Source organism: Spinacia oleracea, chromosome 4 (genome assembly GCF_020520425.1).
Source record: "Spinacia oleracea cultivar Varoflay chromosome 4, BTI_SOV_V1, whole genome shotgun sequence".
Lineage (NCBI taxonomy): Eukaryota > Viridiplantae > Streptophyta > Magnoliopsida > Caryophyllales > Amaranthaceae > Spinacia > Spinacia oleracea.
The window spans coordinates 152,777,121-152,784,691 of NC_079490.1; positions in this window are offsets into that span (position 1 = coordinate 152,777,121).

Consider the following 7,571-nt stretch of genomic DNA (forward strand, 5'->3'; position numbering starts at 1 on the left):
TTTTACTCTCTAGACCTGGACGGAATAATTGGAACCATCATAAATTGTGAGCTTAGAACTCTAGTTGCACAAAATCACATAAAAAACATTCGAGAATCCTAAATCTGAATTAGATTCTACATCAACACTAGAGATGTGTTAAAAACTAGATCATCATAACTGCAAGTGTTTTCATCACCGGTGATGACATTCCAAATGAGTAACTCTAAAAAAACACAATACAAGAGTTAAGTTTAATCGTCGCTTTTAAGAAATAAAGTGAAACATCACAGGACGAGCTCACCTTTGAGGAAGCACCAAGAAAGTCCCACACCTCATGTTGTTCAGCAACATTAGCTATGGATAAAGATCCTAAGACATGCTGATTCAGGTTTCAGATATCAAAAGGATGATTATATGAATTGAATATTACAATTTCGGATTTAGGTACCAAAGAAAATTCCAAATTGCAAAAAGTTGAACATTAAATATCATACTTGCAGATATTTGTCAAGTTGGATGCAACGATGATGCACAAAATAATCTTCAATGCTGGATGAGAATATCCTTTTTGGAGACAAATGTATGTTATATTAAGAATATCCTTAAGCTGTCGACGTGTAGACACCTACTTTTGTCCCCATTCCCGAGAGGGAAAGGTTCGATGATGAAAACGTAAATCTCCACTTGACAACGCATCTCCTATAAAATAACGAATCTCAATTCCCCTTTTCATTTCACCCGAAACCCGCTATTTATAGAAACCTTCTATTTATGGAAACCTGCTAAAAATAGTAACTGTCGTAAAGGGTAGCTTCTAAAAGTGGCAAGTCATAAAAGATAGAAACCTGTCAGAATTAGGTGTTGCACTCCAACATAAATCCTAAATGAGATAGAAAACTGCGAGAATCCTATTCCTAATATGATTCGTAAATTAGAGTTACGTATTAATTAAAATCCTAACGAGCCTAGAGTTCGTAACGGGCCCAGACGCATTCCGTCATGAAATTGATACGCATTAAAAGACTCGATTAAGTCTCAAACACTACGGATTTCAGGAATCCGAATCTGACTAAGAAAACAGCCCATACCCTATTTTCAACGCCTGGTTCTGGGCGCCGAAATCTTCGGCGCCCAGTCCTGGGCGCTGGAATTACCTGGGTACGTGTTTTTTCCTAATTCTTTGTGGATTAGAGCTCTGCAATTCTATCTTTCCACAAACTCTTTTCTATAAATATAGCCCAAGTTCGACGTGAAACAACAACACACAATTCATATTCTGAGTATTGACTCCAACCCCTAGCCTAAGCCTCACGCTGCGAAATTGTTCACGCGTTCTGTCGCAATCGATCCATAAATCGAACAGAATGTATCCTGTCCCATAATTTGAGATTCGTTAAATAAAAAGGAGAAATAGAAAAGTCAAAGTGGTTAGGTTTTTGAGAACCGTGACGCACCTCTCAAGGGTGCGTCGTAATGTGTCCCTTTTCTATGATTTAATTGCTTTCCTCGCCCTTTTTATGAACTGTTAAACTAACTAAATCTGATCGTTCTACCACGCTTAACAAATATAATATTTTTGGGAAATTGGATTATCATGCTAGGTCCCTTAGTGCTATTTAAATCAGATAATCGCGATCGATCTAGTATTATATGTTGCATATTGCTAAAATCAACTCAGATTAGTTTAGTAGTAACGCATGTCCGTTCAATTATTTATGCTGAGCTAGTAAGGATATCCTGCCTCTGGAGTTATCGACGAGCGAGTACTCCTCTCGGTAGTTACAGTCCCCCGAACCCTCAATCTCTACCCTGCGGGTGTATGTTGAGAGATCCCCACCACCAGGGATCACAAGGGAACCTACGGCCGTCGTGGTCAAACATAATTGCACTCCCTTTATGTCACGATAACCGGGTTTTGTCAGTTTTTCTCATTGTCGTTAAAAACTGAATGGCGACTCCTATATTACTAGTCAATTGGGTGTAAACTCACAGGAAATCCAATTACACTTGATTGAATAAAAAGAATCGTCACACCCACGAGGGACGAGGTCACGCATTAGCCTCGTGCTTTTTCGACCCCCTCACAGTGGCGACTCCACTGGGGATAGTGAAGGAAATACTCGTGCTTGTAGGTAATCAAAATAGCCGAAGGGTGAAACGATCCTACCCCGCGTTTATTTCCCCATCAAGTTGGGACGACCTGAAAATTAGCATATTAATGTGAACGGGCAGAACATCATAACGAATCTCGGCTCCCTCGGGAGTTGGGACTAAGGATACCTTTTTTCGCCAATAGGGGGGTGCATACGCCGCGCATGTTGCCCACTCGGTACTTGTGCAGGTAGTACACCTATCCTGAACCCAATCGCTCGCTCATTAGGTCCCTCTCGCCTGCATGCCCCCTTGGCTTGCACTTGCGGGTTGGCCTCTTGAGCGAAATTCGGCTGCTGAAGACGCTACCTCGACCGGGGCATGTGTTGGATCTACGATAGAAGCGGTACCAAGCCAGGCGCAAATACTACCCGTAGAAGCCTATCATAAACTACGTGACATATTTAATTTTCAAATCCATGTTTGTAATGTAGTTATATGTAGCGAACTATGTGACTATGTTATGATTGTGCGTACAAATGATGCTAGACAAATAATGCTAGAAAACCAACGACCCTAAAAATTGCCCAAACATTCATGAACCAATTGGCCAAAGAGTTATACCAAAATACGTGTTCCGCAAGCCCGAACGATCGCCACAAAAATAAGCGACGCTCGGGATGGCCTGTAACGAATCCCACAAACGCTGCACAACGCGTAAAGGACGTTATAAGGCAAGCACGCAAAATTAAAGTCGCAAAAACAAAAGTAGACGAAAGCAGAAAACGAGAACCAGCCAGGGACGCATTTTCAACGCCCCTGGCTGGGCGCCGATATTTCTCACGCCCTACGCTGGGCGCTGAAGTTGCTGCCTGGCCTTTTGGTCAGGCACAGCAGCCTCGGTGCCCACGCATGAAGAAAATACGTAGCAAAAAAAAACTTTTCGTAAAAATTGCTGCAAGGGCGTATGAAAAGGCACTCGATTTTAAAAGCGACTAAAAAAAATAAAAAATAAATAACTCTTTGTGTCGTTGTTAGGCCTCCTGTGACGACAATGTTCGGCACCAAAACCGAGCATGCTAATTAAATAACCTTGAATGTCACATGGGCAAAGTATTCAAAAAAATAATGTTCGAATAAAGTTTTCAAGAAAAAATAAATGTTCAAATAAAAAAAAAAATCCGAGTCTAGACTAGGCTATGCCAAAGTACAATCTAAATCCTAAGTCTTAGTTGTCTTATCCATAGAATCGGTCCTAATGCTTGGTGTCGTTCTGCAAGTTAAAAGGTTAAACCATATTGAGTCTACCTTCCTAACATTTAAATCAATGAGCACCCATATGTAATTGTCATCCCTTGCTAAGAATCCACGGCCTCAATACTCTCTCTCACCAATAAAAGAATATATTATAGTATTTGCAAAATGGAAACAGTCACATTCTGAAAATCATTCCTCCATAGTCGCACAACCCCCAAAGTGAACCTAAGGTATCAATACCATTGGCAAAAAATTATTAATGGCCTCAAGGCTTATGATCACATTGGGTCACGACCATCGTAGTCTTCTCGAGCCACTCGCTCCTTTAAATACTCCTAAGTACGGACTAAAAGATTTTCCATGAATGCAACATGACCAACCATGAAAATACCCAAATCTGCATGCCATAAGGCTACCATTGGGGTAAAGAAATACACACTAAGAGAGAAGCCGCACTAATGATTCTAGTCTTGCAAAAATAAAAAAATCGATCTTCCCAATTAACTACCTTGCCAACATTAAGCAAAATGGCGCATGACAAATGAACACCCAAGGGTTAAAATCTAAAGTGTCAACCAACAAAAGTTATGGTCCAATTAGCCTAAGTCTGAGAGTCGCTTGGTCAAGTATTATAAGCTTATGCCACGTCATTATTTTGAGTCTAGGCCACCTCCTTGTATTCATACACGGGTTATAATCAGAAAGATTAATGAAAGTTCGAGTCTAAATCACAACTTCCAATTAAATCCCAGAAACTGGAATCTAACAACAAGCAAAAAAATTATTTTCGATGTAATTCTTTCGTTAAATTTCAATAAGGTAAAAACAACATTTTGAATCTACCCTATTTGCACATTTTAAGAAACGACTAAATACGCTTGCAAAGTAAGACAATTAAAAGGTCCACCCTAGGCCTATTAAAGCTAAAGGGCCACCCTAGGCCTACTAAAGTTAAAGGTCCACTATAGGCCTACCAAACGAGGCTCACTCAGTCTCGCCTCGTGACTCAAAAACCACAACCATCTACCTTTTAGCCCAAATAAAAAAATTTATGTTGGGGAGAAATCCCAAGCAAAAAGAGAAAATAGAAAGAGAAAAGGGGAGAGCGAAAAGAGCGAGCCATGAAGTACTTAGCCCATACCTCCCAAAGTGCGAAATTAACCCAAGTAAACAAAGGGAAAGAATTGAGTTAGCCCGTACCTCCCAAAGTGCGGAATTTACCCAAGCAAACGAAGGAAAAGAATTGAGTCAACCAATCCAAATCATAAAATTCTACGATGTCTACCCTTTCCAATCCTTATGCTCTTAGACGCCTTCGCTCTGAGGTCCATGTTCAGCTCATTTAACCCATCCATGTTCTCATTGCCATAACCCAAGAAAACATTACCTCAACTCTTGTTTTTGAACTTGTTATCAACCGCAAACCACATACGGCCATTGACACGTGTGTCATACCCATTATTTTCAAAACCTGCTCTTACACCACCATTAGCATAATGACCATATAACTTGTTTGAATGCATCCTGTTGATATTCCCTTGAGCCGTCCCCATGCTACTCATTGCCCTTGGTTGATGTAAACTCATGACACTAGTTCGAGGCTGCAAATTGTGAGCCCTAGCAAATATAATCCTCATGCTTGACCAATACCTATACAAATTATCCTATCTCATTCAACCCATCTTTCAAACCGTCTTGAGTCACGAATATATAAAAAAAAAAGACAAATGAAAAGTACAAAAAATGTAAATAATACAAAAGCAAACTTTGCAAAGCGCCTCTAAAGTTAGTTTAAAAAGGAAAAGAAGCATCTAGCGCACCAAAAAAGATCCGCTCAGAAGTCATTTTCAGCGCCCACAGCTGGGCGCCGAAATCTTTAGCGCCCCAGCCGGGGCGCTGAATCTCTCTGCTTGCTAAAATTTGTCCAGAAGTGCTCGTCATTTTATCCGCACATACACGGAACAATAACGAACACTTGGGGGGTACAACACGTATTCAGACATACGTACCACCAGAAAATACATGTACTCAAAAAATATATAAAACAAATTTTTGGCTTACGGCAAAGCAGCAGATTAAAATAATAATAAACTTCACTTATTCTACCGTTTCAAATAATATGTTTCCACCTCAGAACGTACTTGTTTAAAATTGGCATTCTAAGAAACCATTTTCTGGCTAAGAACTACGCAAGACCTGACTCCAAATTAAATCTATTTAAGGCGGATACGTAGGCAATCCATGATTCGGTCCAACCAATTTGCAAAAATATTAAAGCCTATAGAATAACAAGAATAAGAAATAGAGTCCCTTATTGAAATTTAATTACTTGCAATCCAAGTCGAAAGAAAAATTTAAATCAAAGGAAGAATCCAAGTCATCAAAATGCCAAAATTAATGAGCACACATCGAAAAATAATAAGGGCACGTACCCTTGCCAGAAAGAGCACTCACACTCCTAGGCACCTAGCCAAGACTCAAAAGATCACTTTGCCTCAATTAAGTGGGGGCTAGCGCAAGTGTCCATGACCTCTAAACTACTCGACTTGACCCTCCCTAAAGCGAACTAACTCACTTAAAGACTTTCTTTCACCACTAGACATGATCGTTCGCTTAAAGACCTTCTTTCACCACTAGACACAGTCATGATCGCCAACAAGTAGTAAAGGCAGTAAGCTTGCAATAAAGAGAATTGTTCTACGGCATTGCCCCATCGTTCCTTCGAACTCAGGGCACCCGTTCATAGTAATTCAAATGCTTGCAAATCCCCTTTGAAAAAAAAATCAGACATTGTCAATAGGACTTGGCACTTAACCAAGGCTCACCCTACTCAGACATGTAGCACGGGCATCTAAAATCGAAATCTAAAAAGCATCATTAAAGGGAAGACATAATAGCAACTGGGGGCTAAAAATTGAAATGAAAGAGCTAGGGAAAGAACTAAGTATACCTTGAACTTTTGTACGGACATACACCAAGTAAATCTAAGTCAATTTGACAACGGTTTATATTCCCGCAATTCTGGAAAAGATGGCCCTAAAAGCCTAAAGCATATGCCAAACGGGCACAAGTAATATCTTGACGCCTGCACCCTGGCTTCCAGCAAATCCTTAGACAGCATTCCAAAAATCGTAACAGTATTTTGATTCACTCATGTAATCCTGTACGAACCCTTCTATAAGTCAACCTACTTAGGACACCTCGGATTGTACACAGTAGGACTCGGATTTTTTCAAATGATTTTTAAAGACTTCTTCGAACATAATAAAGTGTCGTTGGTTTAAGCTTAGTATGCGTCTATCTCAACGTTGCAAGTGAGTCAAAAAGATTTTTAAATATGATTATGGGTAAAGAAAGGCACCTAACTTTTGGTCAAGGCACACTTCAACATGTGACTACTTTGACCATAGGCAATGTCGCACAATACGACATCTACAAGAGAAGTAGCAAAATCACTACTCGAACATACCTCGCACTAAACGAGTCTGGTTCAAACTATTCATGATCCGTGTCACCATGAATGCATAAAAACGTATGCCAAGCATTATAGCACCAAGCCAATCCCGTAGCTACAGTTGGGGGCTTAAGAAAAACACTCTAAAAATGCTCGAAATGACGATTTTATCGAAAATTCTCGACGCTAATGCTATACATACATCATAGGGGCACAATCCTAAGCTTTAATCGTGTAAAACGAACCTTAGAATGGCTACAACCCCTCCCAAATTCTAAGCGCTACTTAGAACATATAAAGTCACCCCACTAACAAGGGTAACTGAAAATCGCGAGTCACCAAAACTCTGATCAAACTACTGCACATAACGCTCGCCCTACAAGCGCCCGTTACACAGTCTACCTCGTTCCAAAGCAAAAGCGAAAGAAAAAAAATCAAGGATAAGAATGTTAGGTTATGATACATATGACAATTCATAAATCATGCGGAAAAACCATAAAGCCAGGAAAATATATTATTTACACATAATCATTTAGCATAGTTTAGATGCATACTCTTTGTTGCGTGCCTTCCCTAGCTGCGCCCGAACCGAACAAGAACAAGTCTTTAGGACTCCAAGTGTCGTCCCTCCGTAGATAGTCCACAGCACGTCCGGATCCGCCTTAAGATTGACCAACTAGAATCGCCCTTAAGGTACTATTATTTTCGGCACTTTATAGGCAAATGTGTGACTGAATTTTTCTCTCAAAAACTCACTTTGAATACTTTGAAAACTTGTTATAAATTG